The sequence below is a fragment of the Ostrinia nubilalis genome, chromosome 4 (genome assembly GCF_963855985.1).
Source record: "Ostrinia nubilalis chromosome 4, ilOstNubi1.1, whole genome shotgun sequence".
Taxonomy (NCBI): domain Eukaryota; kingdom Metazoa; phylum Arthropoda; class Insecta; order Lepidoptera; family Crambidae; genus Ostrinia; species Ostrinia nubilalis.
In genome coordinates, this window is record NC_087091.1 from 14,319,222 (window position 1) to 14,332,382 (window position 13,161).

The window sequence follows — 13,161 nt, forward strand, 5'->3', positions numbered from 1 at the left end:
AACCGAATGCCCTTTAGCGGACGTGCTTCCCTAACCAACCGGAAAAAGGTAGTTTTATTATTAAATGATGGAAAAATCAGAGATAAAGGAGATACACAGATAACCATTAAAGATAGGTATTATATTTTATTACGTCCACCCACAAGGTAGACCGACGACCTCATAAAGGTAGCAGGAAGGCGCTGGATGCAGGCCGCTACCAACCGAAAATCATTAGGGGACTGAGATAATGATGATGATGATTACATTTTATTTAAAAAACATGCAGTAATTAATGTAAGGCATTCTTCCACAAAAGCTCTTTTGATGGTAGGACGTAGAAATCCAATTTGTAAGTTATTTAACATAGAATTTACAATCATGAAAATTTCTTTCCTCCTTTCATGGTTTTGAATAGAAATGGGACGTCTGTAAGAATAAATAATGCATAAAATCTGTTGCATTCAGCATGCCAGTGCATTTGCATAGCGCCCGATAAGTCTGAAAACCGGAAAAACCACAGTGTCGGCAATACCGATAAGATTATGCAATTTACTTTAACCTCCTGGGGCCCGGGAATTATTTTTATCGTGAATTCATATGAAAACTATCCAAATAGTATAAATAATTGATATAATTATCATAAAAAATAAAATAAAAAATTTTATCTGGAAAACGGCAATTTTCTCAATGTCATATATTTACGACATCGGTTCCCAATGTCAACGACTTTTTTATTTCATGTACAGGATGTCCCGTAATAAATTGCACAAAAGTAATTCCTAGGTAAGTTTTTTGACTATCTACAACGAATTTGAATCGATTTTTGAAATATATTGAGCTGCCAAAAAATTTTTTGCTATATTTTTAATTTTTTTTTCTGCCTGTACTTACTTTTTTCTATGCAGTGGATGCAACTATTGATATTTTTTAAGTACCTTTTCGTTAAAATGTAGCTAGATATATTCTTTATCAAGTTTTATGTCATTTTTGGGCAATAACATTGCATCTCTATTTTTTTTTAAATAGTAATTCAAAATTTTATTGCATTTCATTTGGATGACTCAAATTAAAAAATCCTCGTGATAAAAAAATGCATCACACCAATGTGTAATTAACATTAAATGATGTAGATAAGGTCAATAACAATAAAAAAAAAAAAACAATTTGATTAAGTGCCTTATGAAATTATTTTAATTTCATAAAAAAAAATCAAAGTGACTTGAGGTGTTGATAATACTTCTGGGCCGACTTTACCAGTAAAATCCATTTTTGAGTGTTCTAATATGTTATATTCGCATATATCTACCTAAACAAATAAGAAAATTATATTAGATTGTATGCTATTTAATAGAAAATGTATAATGTCATACAGGTATTACACTGGGCTCTGTCAGTTTACACTAGTAATTGGGACCTCATGTAATACCTGTATGACATTCAGATTTCACCATGGTTTTCGTAGTTTTCATACGTATTTCCACAATCAGTGATACTCAGATAATAAAACAGTTCAAATCCCAAAACGAATAATAAGAAAGGCTTATAGAAATCGTTTATATTTTAGTAAAAATTTCATTATTACTAACCACTTGTTCGCGGTCGCGGCGCCGTCGCTAGTTCAATTAAAGATAAAAATATATAAATGTCACTTCACTAGCCAATCACAGCTAAGAATGATGGACGGATGCACCATCTAACTAACTAACGTAAAAGTTCTGGTAAATTTCAACAGATAGCGTTGATTTATATTTTTTTGTTTTATGTAATAAATATATGACGCCAGGCCCCAGGAGGTTAAGGTAAGGGACATGCTTTTTAAAAATTGATAATGTTGTAGGTTATTTGTACTACTTTTATAGTACTTTAGTTTTGTGTTTTCTAAACCCATATTTTGTTCATATTCTATAAATTACAAAAGGGTTTATTTTAAAACAAAATTACACCATTAAATATGGGTCAAATGGCGCAAGCTACTATGTTTATGATTGACATTATGGCTGTACTAGATCTATTTTTCCTCTCCAGAATTTCACTAGTACTGGATTGGCAACCTCTACCAATTAAATTCCGAAATTCCGGACACAATCCGATATAATTGTGTTGTGTGAAAGGTTAAGCTTTCATTTGCGATGGATTATTTCTAAAATATGGACTTTACCAGTTCTTATTTTTCCTCTTTTCAAGCAAGTAAAAGTCATTCGATTGACACTCAACACAAACAAGCTACTTTTATGTCGCTCATTTTATTCAATACAGTTTGTTGGTAAACAAGTCTACATGTATTTAGCAAAATACCCAAAAAATTCCAGGTAAGCCCAACATAAATCAAGTTTTATTTGTTTACCTACTCTTTGAAATCGAATAACCTGATGTAAAAGCTTTTTGAATGCCATTCAATTTTATGAAACCCGAACTTTTAAAAGTCTATTATTCCAAAATAAACGGTTTCATAGACCTGTGTGCTTACCATGAGTTTGTTACGTGTGCTCGCTAGCGACTGCGTAAAAAAATGTCATTAATTGTATGACATATTGTGCAGCGCCCCTAGCGGCTACTTTCAAGATACAAAATCTCCATAGAGATTTTTGACGTTTTCGCTAGCGAGCACACCTAACGTAAACTCATGGTAGGTAGGTACACAGTTTTTCCTGCAACAATTTTTTGTCTCTTCAAACATGTGGATTATTGTTGTAATTTATCCAATTATACTTATTAGATAAGATTAAAGACGAGTAAATAGTAATTATAAAACAACCAAATATTGAAAACTAGATTTTTTTATCTCTTACTGTCAATAAAGTCTCTATTTAATATAATTCAGCGGGTTAGCTCTTCTCTTTGAGGTATGTCATTACAAATTAATGGTTCCTAAAGCCAAATAGATTGATCCGGTATGTAGCATTAATTAAGCTATGCCTAATAATGCATGACATCATTTGGCGAATGTATTAGAGTAGGCGCACACCGTTGATTTTTAGTTGGCCGATAGTTGTACCCGATTTTAAATTGTATGAAGAATCGGCCAAATTGAATCGGCGTAGTGTGCGCACTCCCATACATGCCCAATTGCCCATACTGATCAACTGCCCGACTAAACTATCGGCCGACGAAAAATCAACGGTGTGCGCCTACTCTTACTACAGAATTACTATTTGTGTACATTTTGGCTGATCAAAGTAAGAATATCTTTTTGGTTGTATTCCTGGGAATATAATGGCCATAATTTCAGAAATTTTTGATTAACATTTATAGTTATTTTAACGCAAAAGTTTTCGAAGTTGAGTGGACGTTTGATAGTCTTTCACGCAAAACCTACTAGGTGGATTTTGATGAAACTTCAATATGTTAGTAGCTTATACATCAGTGTAGTACGTAGGCAATAATTACACAGCTAGGCTTAGGATTAAAAAAGACTACGTACGTAAATTTGTACATACATAGCTCTACTCAATGTATTGTTAAAGTAACAACGTATCGCATGCCTTCACAACAAAGAAAAATACCAATTTATTAATGTATCAGCTTTGTCGTTTCTAAGCAAAAGTTATTTACAAACGCCAAGGTCAAAATACGATACAAAGCAATGAATTCACGAAATCAGTTTCGGCTTTATTCAGTATTTTCGTTGTTATTCGGTAACATAATTTGGGCTATTGAATAAATGTTAATTTCGCGAAAATCGTTCGCCAACAAAACGTTTTGGATGTTGGAAATAGTTAATTAATTCGCATTGGAAATTCTGTTGTTGGTAAGAGCCGTCGACTTACTCAATTTAAGCAACCCAAACTAAACTCTTACTTCAATTCTAGTCGTATTGTGAACGCTGAATGCTTGTGTACTACGAATGTATATTTCATTTAGTTTTACTTTATACGTTTATTACTCTTACGACTTGAAATTAGTGTATTTGTTACGGTCAATGTGATAAATGTGAAAATTATGAATAATCGCCGGTTATTATGAATAATTACCTCATGATTTGGTAAAAGTGATTAATATGAGATCATTTATGTGTGTATAAAACTAAATAGACGGCTTAGGGGTGGCCCAAGGGCCACCCCCGCCGCACCCTTACCTATTTTTCACTTTAAATCAAAACAATATGTTATGGGCATTATGGCAAAATAATGTTACGCAAGAAACAGTCTAAAGTAATTATGCCAAATTATATTAATATATGATATAAAAACGATCAAAATGTGTGACTGTACACCGGCGCTGTGCACGAGCCGATGTTCTCTTTTATGATATTTGTTAGTATTAAGGTTGCATTATTAAATAATCACTGATAAATGTGATTAATTTATCACTTTTACCTCGCCTGTCGGTAATTATTCATAATTACCGGCGATTATTCATATTTTTCAATTTATCACATTAACCGTAACATATTAGTCATTTTCTTGTTACACTTGCTTTCAAAATGTATGCTTCTTTTTTTTGTTTCTTTCGTCGTGTACAGTGTAACAACTGAGAGCATACTTATTGAACTGAAGACCATAATGTCATGAACTAGTTCAGTTCAACAATATGGCGGGCGATATTCAATAATAAGAGAAAAAGACTTGCAAATTATAATGAAATGTAACAGGCTGCAAAAGTGCTGCAATGTCATTGAGTGGGTGTGAAACGAGCTTAATCAGCTCTGAAATCCACATGTCCATTAGCTCTAAGTACCTACTTTGCCCAGACTTCCCACTTTTATCATTTAATGGTGATTAGACGCAGTGAGAGGTTTGTCGTGTTTAAATGAAGGGTTTTGATATGGACGAAGATATGATATGTTTTAAATTCCAGAGTTTGTTTTAAAAACGGCCAGACTTATTTAACTAATATCGATATTTCACAATGTCGTGCTTATTCGTACTTAAGTTTTTAGTTACTGATTACAACAAGAATCGTTTTGGAAATCACCTAATCTAATGAGTTTTGGTTTTCAGTTTATTATTTTCCCTTTAACTAGAAATGCTTAGTCTAAAATATTAAATAAAGATACCTACTGCTCACTTACGAGTATAAATTAAAATCATGAATATCAGCCACAGATCCATTCTCTCCAGATCAACTCAAATCAGTAGAAATTCGAAACCAATTCATAATCCACAGACCAACCATACTAATGCCCAATTTCCCTTTCTCCTGAGCAATCGACACCTGACTGGCGACAGGTAACAGGGTAACTGTTCGATGCCGACGCCGCCCATTGGTATTCATGGGCGGCTTTCCGCCCAGGCGCGCAAAGCTCTGTCAATTTATTTTTTCCGCCAGAGGGAGCAGATTGGCGATATTTACAAGTCTTCCATGAGCCTATCCCGGATAGATTCTGCGAAATCCGAGATTATGCGGATGTAACGTTTTCTGCGCTTTTCTGTTAGGAGACTTAATGTATGTTACACGATGTCAGTTGGTGTGTTTTTCTTTATTTATTTGCCAAACACAGTAACCTTAACCAAATATCATTTAGCGATTGTTGAATTTAATTGTCGGCTAAATTAGAGTAATAAATATACATTTTAAACTAACGATCAAGGTAATACAGTCGAAAATTTAATGCCGCGTTGAAGACAAAGACACTGGCTCTAATTTACTTATCGAAAATCTTCGTGTTTCTCTTCCATAAAAAATATTTTTCGTGTATTTTGCGTGTAAAAAGAGTTGTAACTATGATTTATTTATTTATTTAAATTTTATTTTATTTATTGGTTTATAAACCTGCTTAAATAAACAAAGTGTTTGCATTTCCAGAAATGGCAAGCGTAGTGCAAACGCTAGACAATAAATTGTATAAACGTTTGGCTAGAATCTTCAGACTCGTTACTCGACACGTTTTCGCACGTGTCGACAATTTTGGGACATGTAGACACGAGCTTTCTGCTTTTGAATGTTCGTTAAAGTCACTTGAGTTGTGTCTTTGTGTCACATAGCTAAAGCTCCAATTTAGTATTTTAAAGACTTTTGAATGTGACCTTTTGTGACGACCTCATAAAGGTAGCAGGAAGGCGCTGAATACAGGCCGCCATCAACCGACCGTTGTGGAAATCATTGGGGAGGCCTATTTTCGGAAGTGGACGTCCTATAGCTGAAATGATGATGATGATGAATGTGACCGCCCCGGACGTATCTAATTACAAAATTGTAACACTCCTTTGTTCTTCGAAACGACCCTTAAAGTGAACCAAATATCACGCATTAAATTGGGTTTGTGTAAACAAGCAAAAACATGTTAGTGTATTGGCGTATTATGACATGGCATCAAACTGTCCAGTGTTAAGGTTGTTAGTAGTTAACTGTTGGAAGTAACGCTGTGTTAACTTGTTTTACACAAAATCCTTGGGCTACGCAATATGAAAGACCACCAAACCATCTCCCTGGACTACCATAATTATTACGTTTAAATCAATTTAACCCATGCACAACCTCGTAAGTATCCATAAAAACAACTGAAATAATAAAAGATCCTTTGTAACTGAATTGAAATTCGCATTTTCACAAAAATAATGATATGCCAAAGAGATAAAATTAAAAGAGAACCGTAGTTGGTTGACTGCTATCCAATTGCATTGTGACATAAACCTCATCATTTTAAAAGCCGCTGCAAAAACTCAGAGCAACAATGCAGCGCTTTCGGTGTGTATTTCCACTGTTTTTATTATTTTATTTAAAGTACCTACACTTATAATATTTTTAATTCCACATTGTATTCCACATATTCTTCGACTGACAGAAACATTTTTTTTAACATCGTTTTAATAGACAGTCACTACAAACATCACAGTGAAATGTAAACTTAATAAATGTTAAATAACATCTAAAATAATGTAACCAAAGTCCATAGGTAAATCTTATAATGATCGCGTCGCACCAATATACGAGTATTATAAAGTTTTTATAAAAGTCTAAGCAATTTTTGTAAAGAACTTGGTATTAAAAGTGCTGAGGTATAGTAGTAACAACAGGCAACCGCTTATCTAATGTCATCAAGTTTAATATAACTTTTAACACTACTCCCTTTAATTTCCGAGTTCCGTTTCCGGAACATTAAAATTCCCGGGAAATTTTAATGTGAAATGGAAACGTGCCTCAAGTTGTTTGCGGTGCAGATGTTAATTTCGCACCGGCTACGAAAGTTCGGACGCAATTAGTGAATGAACAAAACGTACTTTCGTTAATTAGTGGTGTTTTATTGACGAATTTCATGTTGTGTGCTACTATTGGAGGTCAACGATCTGCCTTCTAACTAATAACACCTCGTAAGTACAAATTCGGTAGTACGACGTTTAACAATGTCAAGTAATCAACGTGTTTCACACATTATTTTTCACTTACGCGGTGTTGTTAGTTGAGCCAAAAACAAGCGACCAGTTAGAGTCATAGAAAATTCTTAATTTTTTACTAAAGGCAGATAGACAAATAAACAATGTTACTAAGGCAGACTAGCTTTTAGGTGAAAAGAGAACATAATACAAAAGGTAAACATGTAAGAACAGCATTGCAGCAACCCAATAAAACCGTGTTAACTTGAAAACCATTAATAATGCGAATCATTTCGAAGAAGATAAACTTATCAAATTAATGGCGGATGTCCCAACTTCTCCGATTTAATTTGGGCTCGATGAATTCGAGTAATTTGTTGTCAATTCCAGGCGGAAGATAAAAAGGGAAAATTCCCTTCAGGGTCTCATTTAGGTAATATTCATAGCAGACAAGCTTTGAATACCTTAAGAAAATCAAGTTAAATGAGGAGTTGATTTGTGTATAAAAATAATACTTGTAAAAATATTTTTTATATAATTGTTTTACTGTGGACTAAATGATGTCATTAGTTCAATACGCATTTGATGACGTGTATGTAAGTGTGAGTAATTTATTTATTTATTTATTTACTTTCATAAACTAAACATGGATTATTTGACTATTTTACTTGACAATAAGTATGACTTCTATAGGCATTTAAAACTTATACAAAACCCGCTATTAGTACCACCTTCTACAACAAGAACACATGACACCTCCACAAAACATGATCTAAATCGCTTACAAGATTCCATTCTGCACTTGACACATCAAAGCTCTACGCAAGCTTTCACCACAAACACTTGCGGAACAAAAGCACGAATCCAAATCCGAACCAGAGACAAATTATTCAAGTTCCAACTAAACCAGCCACTTATCCATTTTGCTATTCCGCGTTCAAACTTGCCCCGAAAGCTTGAAAGCTTGAAAGCTTCGCCCTCGACACTCGGTTGGAAATCGCATTGTATGCACTTTGAAATGCCACGACACATGCTCTCTATTTATTATATGTAATTTATAATTATTATTATTTATAATTTTTCTGTTAATATTAGTACTTATTATTATTCAGTGATATTAGGTACAAGACGTAACTTTGATTGTAAGAATCACGGATTTTTTTTCTTCCTTGACATTATAATCATTTAAGGATAGGTAATACACAAAATAATGGCATAATAATGTATCTTTTTCTTATCTGGTAAGTACCCATTGTACAAGATTTGTCTATTTTGAGACTAGATGGCGAAGAATATGATAAGAATATTTATTTATTTCATTTTATGCATCCTTTAAATATCGCTAATAATCTGATTCTGGCTGAGTAGTTGGAACGATTCAAGTACCTAGTTTTTTCATTTACTTATTCCACTTCACTTCACTTATAAAGAAAATTGCGCAGTTCCTCTAGGATCCAAAAAAGTTTTGACATACACTGGCAGTTTTCGTAAGCCGCCACGCCATTACGATAAGGTATCACGATTATTTCTCGCACACGTCTAGTTGACTGCGTAATACGTCTCCCGGGAATATTCCAAGATTATCACTGGGCAATATTTTCTCAAGTTTGGGAGGAGATTGCGGCCGCTTAAATTTATGAGTATAGTAGTAACAACTTGGAAGAAACACTTGGACGTAGGTCTTGATCTAGATAAATGCATGAAAGGTTTTAAAAATATACTTTGAATTAGGCACCTGCCCTATCTTTTAATGCAGAGAAATTTTTTATTGGCTCTTTGACTAATAAATATGTTTTTTTAAGTAAAAATAAAATGAATAGAATAAGACTTAACACAGTAAGCATTTATAAACAAAAATAACACAGTAAGAGAATAAAAAATAGTGGGCCACTGCGCCAATAGACTCTCGCTCAATTTTGAAATTTATTTTTGAACTCAGCTGACCCACAATTGAAAATAGCCCTTCGTCCTTCTTAAAATGACTAAACATATTCTACGAGTTTTGCATTCACCAGCTACGAGCTTTGCTACAGCGCGCGGCCTACGAGATCTCGTAGAGCTTTCGTAGACGGTCGTAGTCCGTAGCAATCGTTACTAGTTGAAAGTTCAGAGGTTGTTTCACATTATTATCTCAGTGTCTATTTAACCGACTTCAACAAAAGGAGGAGGTTCTCATTAGATTACTCTATTGATAAGTACTTATTTGGTAAGCTTGTGGTAATACAATTTTGGCTTGTTTACTAGTTTTCTAATCGCACTTCAAAGTGATAATCACTTTGAAGTGCGATTGACCGAGGTATGCGGATACTAAAGAGGTAACTCTGTATTATTAAAAAAAAACAATATTTTGTATATGTATAACTCTTGCAACTATGATTCACTTCTGCTGTTTTATTCTCGCATTGAGTATAAACACAGGACGCAAACAAGGTTAGAATGAAAAATTAAACGACCACAGGCTCCATTAAGTAAATTGTTTCTAGTTGAAAGCATTGCCGAGCAAAATAATGTATAGTAAAGGCTTGGCATCCTGCTAGTACCTAACTACTAACTAGAGCATTGGTTCTCAAACTTATTTGAGACACGCCCCCTTTCGAACATACAAAAAATTCCGCGCCCTCCTCCTCCAGTCAAGATTATTTATTGGTCGTATGGAGCAGTCTGGAATGCATTCTCTCAGCGGTCGCAGTTTTTTTTACTTGAGTATACCTACAGATGACCCGCGCCCCCCTTTAAAGGTCTTTGCGCCCCCCACTTTGGGAACCAATGAACTAGAGTAAACGATGTTGCACATTAAGTATATGGTACTACCAAAAATTTATCTCCTAGCAAAATTCTCAGTGCTAATAATTTCATGAATTAATTTCAATTTAAATGCAAATCACCCCGCTTTACTAAATTCAAGGAAGAGTGCTTTGTTGTTTTCGTGTTACTAATGTTGGTGCATGTATTTTGGAAAGTTGCCCAATTAAACTATTGTTTATAAGAACTATTATGACACCGATATTTGTGACTTACCGACTTTTGGCTACAATTATCCGTGCTAGGAGGGACTTAGTAAATTCTAGTGAATTAGAATGTGACTATCTGTGGTTTAGCAAATGTTGGTGTACGAATGACGCGCTTGTACGAGTAAGGCCCGATTCGACCATACTTTTTTCTTTCTTTCTAACTTTCCGAGAATAACTCCTGGTATAACCGGCACATAGACAGTTTCAGTATGGGAAATATGTCAAAACTGACGATTTATTCTGAGATTAATATTTAATCTTGTTTGGTCGAATCCACCCTGAAACGTTTTCTGCGTAGATAAAAGTTGGAGTAAATGTTGAGAAATCAATGTTTGCAAATTAATTATGTTTTTCTGTTTAAAACAATGGGTAATGTCTTCTGTATGTAGTTGTGATAGATGCTATTTTTCAATAAAATTCTTTGGTCGATGTGCTGTTAAAAAAAAACCTCATAAAACTCATTTATTTCTGTAAGTAGGCTTTAAAAAAGCACTTTTACACTGTTAACTCTACATTTATTACACGACGAAAAGGAGCATATCAGTCATGATTCTAATGACTTTTTCGTTCGTATTGATTTGCCCTTTGATGAAGATAAAGATGAAGTCCACATTAAAACGATAAAAGTTTCATAAATTATTTTTATGTGCGATAAAGAAGAAGATGGAATCGGGATATCTCGAAATATCTTCGAAATTGCCGAATGGCACCAAATATTCGATAACAATCAAGTACGCTTTGATCTTACATCTCGGAGCAAAAGCGGGTCTGCTTTGTAGCTCGACCGAGGAATTGTGCCAAAAGATGCAAAGATGGAATTGGAGATATCCCATTAAAGTTATTTCACAAAAATATTACGATTTATCTCAAAGTTGGGGCGATTGAAAGAAGTATTGTGCGGTTGCGGCATTCTCTCCATTTCTTTGTGTAAATCCTGGCTATACAGTGTTCTTACGAGTTGACATTAGGTGTGCTCGCTAGCGATTACGTAAAAAATAACATGAGATGTATGGCAAATTATTGTAAGAACTAAAATTGTAATAGATTCTTTTGACGCACTCGCTACGATACGACGATGGCGTTTATGAAACTCATGGCTTCAGGAGTTTCACTTGTCGAAAAGACGATCGGGATTTTCTCATAATTGCCATAATGGTATGAATGAAAGCCATCATACCTACCATTTTACTATACTTGAATTTCCCATTCCAAAAACCTAGCTTAACTTGTGTCATTGTAATAATTATGTATCGTTAGTTATTTGAATTACAAATATTGCGTGCGAAAAGAGACTTCGAGGAAGTCGGACCGAGTGTGATTTCCGCGTATACCTCGATGATATCATTATCATTATGGCTTTAACGGAAATACGGAATCTCGTAACTGTAGGAAATTGTTTGAGTAATATAATCCATGAGTAATGTTCGTATTCGTGACCATGAAAGTTTAAAACAATATATTCTTTATGCAGCTGAAAATAACATCGCATTTGAAATAATAGCAAAGAAATAGTGTTGTCTAAACTTAGAGCTAGCTAAGCTTTATAAGCAGCCACTAAATCGAATTTGTTCTTCCAATGCGCGACACTTCTATTCAGTTAAAGTTGGCTGAATTGTTTAGAAATTCAGTTGGATTTGCTCGTGTTAACCTCTCCTGTGGCTTGTAAGTACACACTGTATTCAATTGATTTAAATAAAAAGAACTGTAAAAGACATTTTACATTGTTCTGTTAATAGTTTAAAAGTGATCTGAATTCCGACACTATTTAAAGACTACAGTACTACAGTAGAGTTAGTGACAGTGGATATCACAGTTACCCATACAGATTTACAAGAACAAAGAGAAATGTGTCCAAACATTTCGATACCCAATATAAATAACATTGTAACTTTAGTTACACGTTTGTAAAATATGACATTATGAACTAGACTTGTCTGTTGAAAGTTGTACAAACCTGTAACTTAAGTTCATTTTGGGTCTCGATTTAGATCCGTTATGACTTCAAAAAATGACACAGCGTATGTCTGTATACTAAAATCTAAAAAAAAAAAAACAAATTCCAGTGATCCGCATCCAACATTCCAATGCTAGACCATAATGTAGGAAGCCAAATATTTGTCGTCCGATTTATTCGCCGTTCAATGCCGCTGGCTTCCCGCTGACAATTTTGCTTGAAATATGATGGAACGCATCGCCCTACGCCATGCCAGGATCTGCATTGCGTATCCATGGGTAGGATGAGGAAAACAGCTAGCACATCTTCGAAGACAATGTGTTTTTTATTTATTTAAATTTACACATTGAAAGTTATTTTTTTTTTAGAAAACGAGGGACAAAATTACTTTCATGGTTTTACTAACATTTCTCATAATATATTTTGCCCTACTATACTAGCGTTTTGAGACTCAATATTTAGCAAGTGCTGACGCGCCGCTACAAACTTCGTAACTACCATTTGCGTTTCGTTTTACTGTCATAAATAAAAAGTAACTAGAGCTGCATAAATAGGTGTTATGCACCTAACATGAGCTTTTACCAAAATTGAATTAGGTACAAATATTTATACTTAGTAAATTCAAAAGCTTGTGGAGAAATGGTTTGCATAATTACACTTAAAACCAAAAACTGACCTACTTTGGCATCATCGAAGTTTACTTTAATTTTTCGCATGCGTGGTTTATTAACTTGTTTGGAAGTCTCGATAACTAAGTATAAAACCCGGAGATTCCTTTTTTATTTTATGTGACCCTAAAAAGTACAAACAGTCCATTTATTTGGCTTCTGAAACATCACAGTTTACTTTTGAAATTAATTAAGTAATTATTAAAAGTAACTTTAAATGAAAAGAAAACTGGATTTGCATAATTGAGTACCTAAGTGAAGAAAATTAGAATCATAAAATGGACACGTTTTAT

The 13,161-nt window shown here is 34.0% G+C and overlaps 2 protein-coding genes across 3 annotated transcripts in view; one reads left to right on the plus strand and one right to left on the minus strand.

The window, feature by feature from the left end:
- Positions 1–13,161, plus strand: part of LOC135071222 (calcium uniporter protein, mitochondrial) — a 255,858-nt gene that overhangs the window by 109,219 nt on the left and 133,478 nt on the right. The gene's annotated exons all lie outside the window — the stretch shown is intronic.
- The window catches only part of LOC135071217 (protein javelin), a 181,108-nt gene that overhangs the window by 100,617 nt on the left and 67,330 nt on the right, over positions 1–13,161 (minus strand). The window lies entirely within an intron of this gene.